This window comes from Peromyscus californicus, unplaced genomic scaffold (genome assembly GCF_007827085.1).
Source record: "Peromyscus californicus insignis strain IS unplaced genomic scaffold, ASM782708v3 Scaffold_7__1_contigs__length_154581171, whole genome shotgun sequence".
In the NCBI taxonomy this organism is placed as follows: Eukaryota; Metazoa; Chordata; class Mammalia; order Rodentia; family Cricetidae; genus Peromyscus; species Peromyscus californicus.
This window is the reverse complement of record NW_026294595.1, coordinates 56,386,683-56,400,614: the sequence shown is the minus strand read 5'-3', so window position 1 is coordinate 56,400,614 and position 13,932 is coordinate 56,386,683.

Genomic DNA, 13,932 nt, shown 5'->3' with positions numbered 1-13,932 from the left:
CTGAATGTTTCAATATCTCAGATTATGTTTCATTCTACACTTTTCAAAGCCAATGGTTGTTGATAAAATAATTTGGTGTACTTTCCGATTTTGTGAGAACAGGTTCACAGACTCAATTCAAACCTGTTAGTGGTTCAATTTATGTATACTGGTATCAATAAAACTTTAAATTCCTTTTATTTTTCTTGGCCTGGTATGGAATTCTCAAAAGCAGTATTTTTATCACTTTATTTCTAGAAATATAACCAGGATGATCTTAAATTAATATCTCTGATTTTAAATTAGAATTTGTGATGAAGGTTAACACTATGATTTGGAAGGGTCCCCTAAAGATGTGTGCTAGGAATCTAATCCCAGGGCAGCAGTATTGAGGGGTATGGCCTGTGAGGGGTGACTATATCTGGAGGGTTCTGCTCTCATGACAATGGGTGACTTATTATGGGGAGTGGGTTCCCCACAAAAGGGTGAGTTAAGCCCCCTGTGCATATTCTTGTAGTCCTTCTGCCTCCTGATACCACAGGATGAAATACCAAGAAAGCCTTGACTAGAGACTGTCTTCTCAAACTGTAGACTACAAGAAGGGAAGTATTGTTCCATAAGTTACTGGGTCTCAAGAATCATGTTATAGTAGAAAAAGAAAAGAAAGGGAGAAAGAGAGAAAACTGCTGGTTATTTACACGATTCCTATAGATCCACTGATAGAAAAGGTTCTGCTTGCACAAAAAATCTTTTCAAGGTTTTGGAAAATACCCCAAATCCATATTTTCATGGTTTGGTTTCAATGGTTAAGCAGATGAGAGTAAACATTTTAAACTATTCTCTCTGTTCAAAGAGCAGCGTCTGCAAGCACAGGCATAACTGTATGGATAAAAGTTGCATCAGTTTCCACTTTCACAAAAACTAGCTGCATAGTGTTTCTTCTTGGCAGTTAATTACAAGACAGTGATATTAGTTTAGATAAAAAAAAATATGTAAAAGCATCAACTTAAAACTAATTTTTCAATTCCAACATCGGAAATAGGATAATATTTTCTTTCCATTTTAGATTTATATACATGGAGGTAGGTTAAAACTTCCCTTTAGCTAACGCTATAAAAATGAATGAGAAAAATTGTCACAAACTTCTTCACCTTTTAATATTTCAAGTGGAAAAACAACTATATCAAGTTATATGAGAAAACCCAAGAAAAAGCTGCAAGTTCTGGCATATAAGATCTAGTAATTCTATCACTGAGGACTGTATATGAAGAACTGAAAAGAATTTACTTTGTGCTTCAGTGGTTACCAAGAACCATCCCATAAACAATGCCACCATGTGACTAACCTGTAGTTAGGGTTTTTTTTTTTTTAATTCTTTGGGGGCCCACCACCCAGCCTCCAAATAAATACATGGAGACTTATTCCTACTTATAAATGCCCAGCCTTAGCTTGACTTGTTTCTAGCCAGATTTTCTAACTTAAATTATCCTGTTTCTCTCTGCCCACCAGCCCCTCCTGTTTCCTTCTCGTGCCTAGCTATTGACTGTTCAGCTTTTTATTAAACCAAGCAGATGTTTTAGGCAGGCAAAGTAACACAGCTTTACAGAGTTAAACAAGTGCAACATAAAAGAATGCAACACATCTTTGCATCATTAAACAAACATTCTGCAGCATAAATGAATGTAACACATCTTAATCTAATATTCAACAACACTCAGCCAAGCAAACCTGGCAACCTTCTTCAAACTCTACTCCTGATAACCAGATATAGAGCTGTCTCCATCTTAACAATGCCTACTAGAAACTGCCATCTCTTTGCCTCTGCTTCCACTCACCTAGGCATTCTCTCTCTCTCTCTCTCTCTCTCTCTCTCTCTCACACACACACACACACACACACACACACACACGCACACGCACACGCACACGCACACGCACATGCACATGAGTAAGTCACCTTCAATTCCTAGACATGTGTATTTCTTTCTCTCCCAGGATCTTGATTGGCTACTAACCTTGTCCAATTCTTATGCACACTATCATATGCACTCTTATATACATACAAAGTAAGTTAGAAACTGTTTTAAAATTATTAAACAAATATGTTCCTTTTCAATAAATTAGGTGTATCTATCTTGTATAGCTACCTGCTTCCAAGAGCATGTAAAACAGAAGTCCAGAGATGCATAGTAAGACTATGACAATCAAGTTATATAAAATAAAATGAAAAGCCCAATTCTCAGATACCCAATTACTTTAAAGCTTCTATGCTTTGGTTCTATGTCAATTCTTCAAAGTTTAAAGAATTTAAAGAATTATCCTGTAGAGCAGCAATGATCTTCAAAATTATGCAGATACTTACAATCTCAAGACTACTTCATGTAACTTAGCAAGGTGAATTCCAAACTAGGATGACTCTTTAGTTCATAGATGATGGACAGACGCTGAAGTAAATAATACCTTGTCTACATTACTAGGCTAAGTTGAAAGGCAACACCATCACCCCATCTCCTGTTGTCTAATTTTCTCCAAAAATATTATTGTATTTGAAAAAGAAACATTGACTATCACCAACATTTACTGAAGTCCTACTGCGTATGAAGGGGAAAAAATCCATTAGCACCCACATCCTCCATGTTTTACCTCAGGACTCAATTTAGTAATGAAAAATATAACCACAAACACATTAGAGGAACTGAAGACTGGGTGGGGTCACAAGAGTCTCTCACAAGGTGTCAAGAATAATGATAACCCAACCATCTTGCTATCAACTTACAGTTTAAAACATAACTAATACGTGAACATTTAATCCTAAACTTACTACTAAGTGACTTTTTGACAAGAGTTTCTATTGGATTGTTGCGTGTTTAAAGGGAATTTTTACATACCCAAATAATGAAAGTCACAAGGTGATACATGTTCCTAACTCCTACTGTTTGAAGTAATTTTCGGTAGGCTTAAATGCCTCCTAGACCTAGGTGGAGTATATCAACAATAAAGTAAGTAGGTTTTTGTTTTGCTTTTAATAAATGGCTAGCTGAAAAACTTAAATAACACAGTCTAAGAATCCACAGTATTTCAATAACATTCCTTATTGTGATTTGTGAATACTAAAAAGAACAGTCAACATGTATCACAGAGTTACTTATTTTGGGGGTTAACTTTGGACTGATAAGTTGGGTAACTATATACACCACTTTGTGGTCCTGCTGTTTACGTGGGGTCAAAAGCATTTATAGTAATGGTCCTAGTGACTTTTGTTTTTAATTATATCACTATAAATACTTTGAAATGAGTTACACTCTATAAACAAGGGCAGCATCAAGAAGCATCACCCACCTCTGAATTAGGGAAAAAAAATCTTCATCTAGACTCACAGTTCTGCCCTGGTTCTAGAGAAGGATGCCAGCTTGTCACTCTTCTAGATGGTAACATTTGTCTTTTCAAATGTAGTTTAATTGAAATAGAATTGCATCACTTTACCCTCTGCTCTTCTTCCTCCTAGCCATTCCCAAGTACTTTCCTTCCAACCCCTCCCAGATCCACCCCCATTTTCAAGTTGATAGCCTCCTGTTCTTTGAATAGTATTGTTATACGTGTGGGTAATATATAAATACAACCTGCTAATTTTTCTTGTTTATGTGTATATGGTTTCAGGGATGGCCAGCTACATTGAATAACCAATAAGGGGCCTCATCCTTGGGAGAGGCTAATTCTCCCTCTCCCAGAAGTCATTAGTTGCTCATAGTTCTTTGTCTAGAGGTGTGACCCTGAGAAACCTTCCCCTTCCACATTAGCATGTGCATTGGTACTGCCATGGTTCTGCTCTTGTGCATGCAGTCATTTCTGGGAAAGACTGTTTCACAGCAGGCTTCCTGGTATTCTGGCTCTTACTAGTTTTCCAATCCCTTGTCTGAGACGCTATCTGAGCCATCACAGATGCAGGAGCTGAGATGTAGATATATCCACCAGGGCTGGGCTCACCATTGATCTCTGCATTGTGTCCAGTTGTAGTTTTCTGGGATGGTCTCCACTTGCTGTAAAGAGGGCCTTTTTTGATGAGGGGTGGTAGCTACACATATCTGAGAATTTGGATCTAAGAGTGCAGATGTGAGAGAATATTCAGTTTGTCTTTCTGGATCAGGATTGCCTCATTTAATGTAATCTTTTCTAGGTCCATTCATTCACCTACAAATTCCATGATTTCTTTTTTTTTCTATAGCTGATACAGCTGAATAGTAGTTCATTGTGTATGTTCATCACATTTTCATTGTCCATTCATCTTTTTAAGAACATTTAGGTCTGGTCCATTTCCTGGCTGTTGTAATAGGGTGAGCAGCTACGAACATTGCTGAACAAGCATCTGAGGAGTAAGGTGTCAAGTCTGTGGGCACACAGGGTAGATTAATTTTTAGCTTTTTTGAGGATTCTCTATATCAATTTCCAGAGAGGCTGCACCAATTTACATTCCTACCAACAGGGAATGAGGGGTCTTCTTACCCTCAGCAGCATTTGTTGTCCGTTGTTTTGTTGATCTGAGCCATTCTGGTTGGGGTAAGATGAAATCTCAGTGTTGTTTTAATTTGCGTTTCCCTAATTGCTAAGGATGATGAACATTTTTTAAAGGTGTTTCTTGTCTATTTTTATTTATTCTTTTGAGAACTCTCTGTTTAGATCCCTAGTTCATTTTTTAATTGGGTGTTTGTTTCCTTGACTCTGTTTTTTGAGGGTTTTTTTTTTTTTGTATATTCTGGATATTAATCCTCTGTTAGGTGTATAGCTGGCAAAGAGTCTCTCCTCTTCTGTGGGCCTTTTATATACCCGATTGGCTCTTTAGCTGTGTGGAAGATTTCTGGTTTCACGAGATCCCATTTGTCAATTGCTGGCCTTGATTCCTGGGCAAATGGAGTCCGATTCAAGAAGTCCTTTCCTACTCCTACATTTTGTAAGACACTACCTATGTTTTCTTCTACAGTTTTAGTGTTTTGGATTTGAAATTGAGATCTTTGGTCCATTTAGATCTAATTTTTATGCAGGATGATACATGCATGTCTAATTTTATTCTTCCATACGTGGAGATCCAGTTTTCTCAGCATCATTAGTTGAAAAGGCTGTCTTTTCTCAGCATAGGTGTTTTGCCTCTATTTCAAATATCAGATGGCTATAATAACAAGTACTCATGTTTAGTCTCCTATTTTATCACGAGTCTGCTGTCTGTTTTTGTGCTAATATCATGTTGTTTTTATTACTATAGCTCTACCATGTATCTTGAAGTCTTGAACAGCATTCTCTCCTGAGTTCTTCTTTGCTTGGGATTGCTTTGGCTATCTGGGGTCTTTTCTGGTTCCTTATGGATTTTAGATTTTTTTTTTGCGCGCGTTTCTTTTTCCTCGTTCTGTGAAGAATGTTATAGGCATTTTGACTGGGATTGCATTGAATCTTTAAATTTTCTTTGGTAGCACAGTCATTTTCATAATATTAATTCTACCAATCTATGAACATGAGATATCTTTCCATTTCATAGTGTCTTTTTCTGCAGATATTTTAAGTTTTCATTATAGAGGTCATTCACCTCCTTGTTTATGTTTATTCTAAAATATTTTATTGTCTTTGATGCTACAGTGGCATTTATTGAGTGCTTTTGATATACAGGGACAATGCCAATCTCTTTACAGATATTAACCAACTCACCTGGACCATCATTGTACACATCTGACATAGAGAGAAATCAGGACACAGAGGGTTTCATAGCTTGTCTGAGGTTTCCAAGAAGTGGGGTCATAGAGCTAGGGTTCAAAGCCAGAATGTCCATATCCAGAAACTCACCCTTACCCTGGTCGAGTTCCCCACCTGTCTACCTTTATGTAGCACACTGCAAATATTGTCTTAACAACTGGTTAAATCTCTCCTCAATTCCTAGTTGATAGTTTCTTTCTTATGAAAGAAGCAATAAAAGAGCTGGAAACTTTGAGTTTTATTACAATGAGTTCACTAAGGTAGCAAGGACTTTAAAATTCAAGGCTGGCAATTAAGCAAGTGGGGACTTCACAGGAAATGTTTATTTGTCCCCAGAGAGTCATTACATCTCTCCTCATTTAAGTGATTCAGTGTATGCTTTCGAGGGTTCGACAAAACCCATATGTCAGCTGCCCCAGCCAGCATTTTCGAGATAACTCCAAGAAACCAAGGCCCTGTGCATGTGTTTTAAAATGTACTAACAGTTGGATATTAACAGTTGGATACTGCCAAAACTCAAGTTCCAAAGAGTTAGCCCAAACACATGGCTTTTATCAGCTTCCCAAAGCCCAAGAGAGGTTTCATCAGTCACTGATCAAAGGAAGCAGCAGGAATGGATCCAAGCATGAGGCAGGACATGTGGACGGTCCTCCACTCAAGCACATCCTGGCACAGAACTTCTCTGGGTATGGGCACAGCATAGAGGCACTGGGTTAGATATTCCAGTGAAGTGGCACCTATGTAAAGACAAGGCCCTGAGTCAGTCTTGGGTAAGATTCTGATGCCCACCCTCACCTCACCTGCTCTACACTGCTGGCAGAGACATTTTAACCATGTGAGGGTCATGCCAATTTGTTTCTAATCACAAATGGAGTGAAGTTTGAGAAACATGGAGTTCTCAGGTGTGCTTAGCCCTGCACACATAGAGCTGCTTTGTTCAGAAATACGATGGAGGAAGGAAGGCATCTGCAAGCCGTGATGCTTCTTAAACAAATTTGTTTTCTAAGTCAAGTACTTGAGGTACTCACAATCCTAATTAATGTCTCTTACACATGCAGCCTCAGAGCTAACATTCGCTTCCCTAATCCAAACCATATGTTCCTTCTATCATGCTAATGATACAAATGGAAAGTATGGGGTTTTAATCACTGAATATTTCTATCATGAAGAAAAATTATTTTGTCCAGGCTGATGTTGTGTGCTGTGATCAATGCATGAGAAAAAAAAGCTCTCACATGTCCCTTTACATATAGCCTCTAGGCAGAGAGGAAGCCTTTCATGTACTACATATTCATCAGGTCTGAACTTCTACAGAGTTAGAACTTTTCACACCAGAAAAGATGGAGACTGAGTGGGAGGACAGCAGAACACAGCACAAAGTAATAGCATTAGCAGAGCATCTCTCAGGGGGCAAGAATGGTTCACACTTAATATAAGGTTTTGAAAATAGGTTGCTTTTACCCAGAGCTAATAGTGCAAGTCATATTCCCTTGCCTTCTCTAAATACAAACGTACACATTTTTTCCACTAGGACAAACACCTTTATGTATGTGATTGTAATAAGAAAGATGTGCTGGTACACAAGGCTTTGGTGCTGGGAGACACCTAGCAACCACTAGACAGGCAGGTGTTTATGCTCATGAGATACCCTAATGCCTAATGAGCCTGAGAATCCTGCCCCCAAGATCTAATAATGCAATTTCTCTGAGATGGACCCAGTTAAGACAGCTGCAATGTATTTCTAAATGTCTGGATGACTCTAATATGTAGCCAGGTTTAGGAAACACTAATCTTGTCCATCTATCTCCTGGGGAGCAGGCAGTGACGTTAAGCATTTAATGACCATAGACGGTTGGTTGTAGCAGGAGACCTCAACCTCGTGCTTACTTACACCCTCCACATCTACATGTATTTTCCTCAACATTTTCTGTAGACCTTTGTAATCCCTGCTTTTCAAAAAGTGAAATAAAATCACTAGAGACATCTTTCAAGGAATAATCTTAGAGCACACTGCTACCATCCACTTGCTCAAAGGCTAAATCCCTTCGGGCTTCAGCCATTGTCGTCTCCCCCAAATGCCAGCTGAGTTCATGTCACCACAAAACCGCACAATTAGCATAGAAGTATTAGCAAAACATTCCAGAATTGCCTAAATACATTGATGTGAACAGTATAAAACCCAAAAAGGGGATTCGACTCTCTCTTGTGACAGAAAAGCTACAGCAGCCGGATAAGTGCACTGTGCGGGGACTGCATACCCTGGGGGAATGGGCTGGTGCCTTACGTCCTTGTAAATACCTACACGGTCAGTATCTTATTATGCCATTTCAAAGATAAGAAAACTGAGACTGGGTGTGGACACACACGTTGTATCCCCAGCACTCTGCCACACAGCAAGTTTGAGGCCAACCTGGGTAACATGAAATACCTTGTCTCAAAAAACCAAAAGAGGAAGTGGGTGGGGGAGAATTTGTTATACTAGAATTTAAATAATTTCCTCAAGCAGAGTCCTCAAATTGAAGTAAGTTTACCCGGTTAGGGACTGTTAGTCAGATGGTCTTTTATTACTAATATTTTAAGTTTAATTTTAAATCCATAACGTGAAAATGCCATAAAAGGGCCGCTTATTACATTTACTCCAGATAAACTCCTATTTACAAACAGTTCTGTTGGTTTTTGAAGACAGGGTGTCACTCTGTCGCCCTCCCCCTGTCCATTGTGTGGTCAGGCTACCCTCAAGCTCATGGCAATCCTCCTGTGTTTGCTTCCAGGATGCGAGATGATCGGTGTGTGCCCCCACACCTGGTTACAGGTATTTTAAGAAAAATATTATACTCATCTTGCAGCCATTCTTATGACTGTATTATAAGCTGTATTGTCCTCACCATTTTGCTGGAGAGAGACCAACACTTGGAAATATTCAACACCCTCAGAAGGTAAGAAGTGGCCAAACCTAACTTGGCACCTCTGTGAGTCAATACTCAGTGTTGTGCTTGTGTCCCGCACTGCTTTCCATCTGAAGACTGTTTCATGGCTCTGTCAGGTATTTCCTATGATCAGACCTGTCTGGAAACTACTATAAAACTGAGAACACACAGCCAAACACAAACGCTTGTCTATTCAGATTAAGCTATTGATTATACAGGAATTCGTGGGCGCATTAAGAAACAACATAATTGTGGCGAATCTCCCATAAGACTTTCTTGTACATCCTTCTATCTTTATTCACAAAGTCTGTGTTTACTGAGCTGCAGTAAAGGATGCGTGGACTATTTTTATTCGAATCCAGGCTGAAACCCCAGCCAAGCAGAAGGACCCATCCATGACCAGAATGCAATGGCCTTCATTATCTTCCAGCTCACTCCTAAATGACTTGCAGAGTGCTGCCAGATGGTGTTTTCCCTCACCCCTTGCCTTGCACTTATTTAATTATTTTAACACAGCATTTGTTCTGCTGTTATGATACCTAGCAGGCAGATATATTGAAGAGTTGGTTTCCTCTGCTAATACTGACCAGTGCATCTAGAAAGTTTTCAGCCTTTAAGTTCTCCATCAAGTGAGGGAATAGCATAACGGTGACAAAAGCATCTGTCATTAATAACAACACATACCGGCTCCATCCGATAGTGCAGATAATGAGACAATGAACATACACAGATTCTCCATTTAATCATTCAACAAGTCACAAATGAGGAGGCTGAGATTAAGAGGCCTACCCTGGGCTACACAGCTTGGGGAGATTTGAGAGGTGGGGCAGAGAACCTGAGGGAAGTCACTATTGTCAATCACTATACATTGTTCATGTGATAGAAGTTACATGTTCAACAAACAGAGTTAATAGAATACAAAGAAAGCCACAGAGTGAATGTCTAACCATTCGAAAAGAGGTAAATGTACAGACATTAGGAGTGGTAAGACACCCGGTAGATAATGGGAACCTCTGCCCTCTCCCTCTATCAGCCATAGGAAGCTCAGATACTTCCTGCAGACTCTAGCTCAGCCACCTAGACTGTGCCTCACCCTTCCTGGGTCAGTCTGCATCCTATACCTGGGCCATGTGTAGGTATAAAAGCCATCCCCAGGTTGCCCAATGGTCTGATGGACAATATTCTTACTGGGTGGCCCAAGGCTTTTTAAATTTTTTAGCTCAATTTTACTCTTTCTCTGTCTGATATTGTTTTTGTCCTCTGTCTCCAACTTGTATCCCCACATCCAGAGACCTGAGGGCATCTGAGCTGTAACCATACTTCACACTCTTTCAAAGAGAAGAAAATCACCACTGATAGCTTAAGAAGCTTTTGAGTGTTGAGAATCCACACACATAGATGCACCAAATAATACATTTTTTATACTAGTCTCCAAGCATGTGTTCAGAGGAGTGAAGGTGATTGGAGACGACCACCTACCAAATCTTCTTTGGACTAAACTAATCAAGTTATTCAGAAAAAAAGAAAAAAAAACCTGCTTTCAACATAAAACAGGGCAGTAATCAATAGGCCCATGGAATCTCACAGATGAAGGCCCTGACAAGCCACTACATCTTCAAAGTCTATAGTGCTTCTCCTCAATAGCTTACTCTCTCTGTGATTTTATTAAAAAGCAGCAAAAGCTAAGCTGTACTAAATAATAGGGTATTTGGAACCAAGAAAAATTTGCAGAACAAAGCAATCATAATGGAATTGAAGAACGCATGTTCATGTTTGGGGACATTAAAACTTCCTGGTGCTATAGCCAGGCTTCTAGAGGGAGCAAGCATTAAGGAAGGCACAGAGCTGCAATACCCTCTCCTCTCTCCAGGATCTCTTCAGCAGAGAGGAAGGGGCATGCAGCTGTGAGTTCAATAACTCTCAGATGATTTTAAAAAGCGATCACAACCAAAAGGGACTAAAAGTGGTCTTCATTTCTTATCAGTGGAAAACCCTTTACTCTGTCTTAGAGTTTTAATAAACTTTAACCTTAATATAAGCAACATATCCTGACTTATGAAGGTTCTCGAGAAAGATAGAGGAAGGCATGGAGAAAGGAAGAAATGTCTTAAAAAATTGGTTTATGTAGAATTTGCAGAGACGGACAATCTATGAGTAATATCAATAGTTCAGTTACAGGAGTAGTAGGTAATTTTAGAAAACATGATCAAATATTAGTGATAAGATGGAGAGATGGCTCTGTAGTTAAGAGTACTTACTGTTCTTGTAGACTACCCTGGTTTGATTTCCAGGACCCAGATGGATGCTCACTGCCAACCATAGGCCATGCACACAGTATACATGCACACATGCAAGCAGAGCACTCGTGTGTGTGTGTGTGTGTGTGTGTGTGTGTGTGTGTGTGTGTGTATGTGTGTGTACATATATAAATATATATGTATATGTAAAAATAAATTTAAAAAGTTTTTTAGTGTATTTAAATTGTACATTTACACAGTTTTTAAAAAACTAGTCACAGTTGAGACTAGAGAGATGTCTCAGTAGTTAAGAGCACTTGCTGCTAGTACAGAGGACCTATGTTCAGTTCTCAGCACCCACATCTAGAGGCTCACAACAGCCGTTAACTCCAGCTCCAGTAGATCTGACATCCTCTTCTGAGAGCATGCACTTATATGGCATACATTCATACACATGCATACATATACATGTAAATGAAGATAATAGAAATAATTTTTTAAAAAACAGTTACAAATCATTGATATAGATACACTTGAACAATAAGTAGAGAAGAAATACTTATTTGAAACTGACATGATTTGTTTCCTTTAAACACAAATCTTACATAAATTTTAAAACATGCCAATTCTCTTTCAGTTACAGAGCTTCATTTATCTTAATTTTCCTTCTAATGTCAACTTAGGTATGTCAGAAAGCAACAATTGAAGTGACTCCTACTCAAAGCAGGTTCCTTTAAAGGCGCGTACCATAACAAAATCTTTAGATGCCGCCTGACCAAAGTCAGTTACTTTTGTTCATGGTAAAATCCTGTTTGGGATCTAGGTGCTCCTACCAAAGAAGCACGGCTGCATGGGGGTTTCCTGCAGCATGCCATGGGCCCCTCCTAGGAGTCCGGCGTGGCTTCTGTGCTTGGCCCACACTCAGTCCCCAGTTCCTGCTGCCTCTGCTCATCTGCAAGGGAGGGCAGCAGTCACTGTCCTGCCCTCTTCACCACAGGGCACCAAGACTTCAGTGATTGGTGAAGGCATGAGACAGGATACAGTGTCTCACTTCCTCTATTCCGAGGGCAGATGATGTTGCAAGTCTGAAAATTTCCAGCCCCAAACTTATTTTTGTAATTTTTTTGAACATTTATTTATTATTATTATCTGTAACCTTAATTTTATTATTTTAAGATTATATCACAGTTCCCTTTCCTCCCTCCAAGTCCCCCCATATATCCTTTCTTATTCTGTTAAATTTGTGGCCTTTTTCATTAATTAATTTCATTAATTCATATATATATATATATACACTTACAATTATATAAACAATAGATAGGCATATATACATATTCCTAAATGCATAAATACAATGTGTTCAGTCTGTATAATGTTGCTGTAAGGTAAGTTTTCAGGACTGACCATTGGCATTGGATAACCAATTGGTGGGCTCCTCCCTGAGGAAGTCTATCTCTCCTGCTTTGGTTGCCTGTAGTTCTTTGTGCAGTTGCATAGGGCTGAGGCTTCCTGGGCTCACTGGACCCCATATCCACATTAAAAATGTCCATTTGTTGTCCTTTTTCAACTCATGTTTAGGCAATTATGTTGGTTAGAGACAGTCTCACAGCAAACTCCCTAGTCCTCTGGCTCTTAAAATCCTTCTGTCCCATCTTCCAAAATGATCCCTGAGCCTTGGCTGCATGAGTTGCATTATGTATGTATCTGTTGGGGCTGGGCTCCAAAACTCTGTGTTTTGATTGATTGTGGTTCTGTAATGCTCCCTGTCTATTGCAAAGAGACATTTCCTTCACGAGGGACAAGGACTACACTCACCTGTGCGTATGAAGACAAATATTTAGAATGTGGTTAGGGATTATGTTGGTTTAGTAAAGAGTAGTAGGTTCTCCTGCAAGATCCATGAACTCACTAGCCCCGGGGTGTTGGTTAAGTTTTCAGTATCAGGCAAGGAGGATTCCCTCATCTGGTTTTTGTTTGTTTGTTTGTTTTGTTTTGTTTTGTCTTTTGAGACAGAGTTTTTCTGTTTAACAGTCCTAGTTGTCCTGGAACTCACTTTGCAAACTAGGCTGGCCTTGAACTCATGGAGATCTGCCTGCCTCTGCCTTCCAAGTGCCGGGATTAAAGGCCAGTGCTACCACTGCCCAGCTGGTTTCCCTCATCTTGAATGGATTGGTCTTCAGTCCAATTAGAGAGCTGTTTTGTTACGGCCAGAGTATGCATGTCACTGCTGCTCAAATCTATTTTATTAAATAGGAAAGCACTGACAGACACAGGTTTAATACACCCAGCAGAGAACAGTCACCAGAACCACTCATTTTATATGTTATCCTGGAGCCATTCAACACTCCTGTATTGAAACTATCAGAACTGCCCGTGGTCAACTGCCCTCGTGGCCAGGTGGCTATCTAGCTTTGATTTTACTTAGTTTGCATTGCCTGTCAACCTGTCTTAGTTTAATTTTTAAGTGAGAACTGATCTTAACACAAAGCATAAAATTATGCATACTTTTACTTACTCTCCCCAACATTGACTTCAAAAAGCAAAGTGACTGTAGCTCAAGATTAAGTGATTGTAATGCTACGAAGGAAGCATAGAGTGTTCTCCTTCGTCTCATAGGTCACAGTGTGCTGGTTCTGGGAACTCACACTAAGGACCCATCAAGACTGTTTGCATGTAGACTATGTGCCTAGCCATGCCCTTTTCTCCTCGTAGTGAAACAATCTCAAAAATCACTCACTCCCCTCAGTTACAGGTATGTCCATCATTTCAGAGCAACTAGCTTTGGGGCACTTTTCCATTGAGCCATTCAAGTGATGTGATGTATTACTAGTTTTCTGTACTTCAATGTTTTTCTAAGTGTAAACTGGAAGTGACATCTTCTTTTGGATGGGGAAGTTAGAAGTAACTAAGAAACTGTATGTAAATTTCCAAGCTGGATGCTTTTTGGTTTGATAAATGATGAATACATAGTTAGTAATAGTGGTTGTAATAGTCATTAAAAAAAACCCACATCATTTGTAGTTATTCCATGGAGAAGCTTGCTTAAAAAAAAAA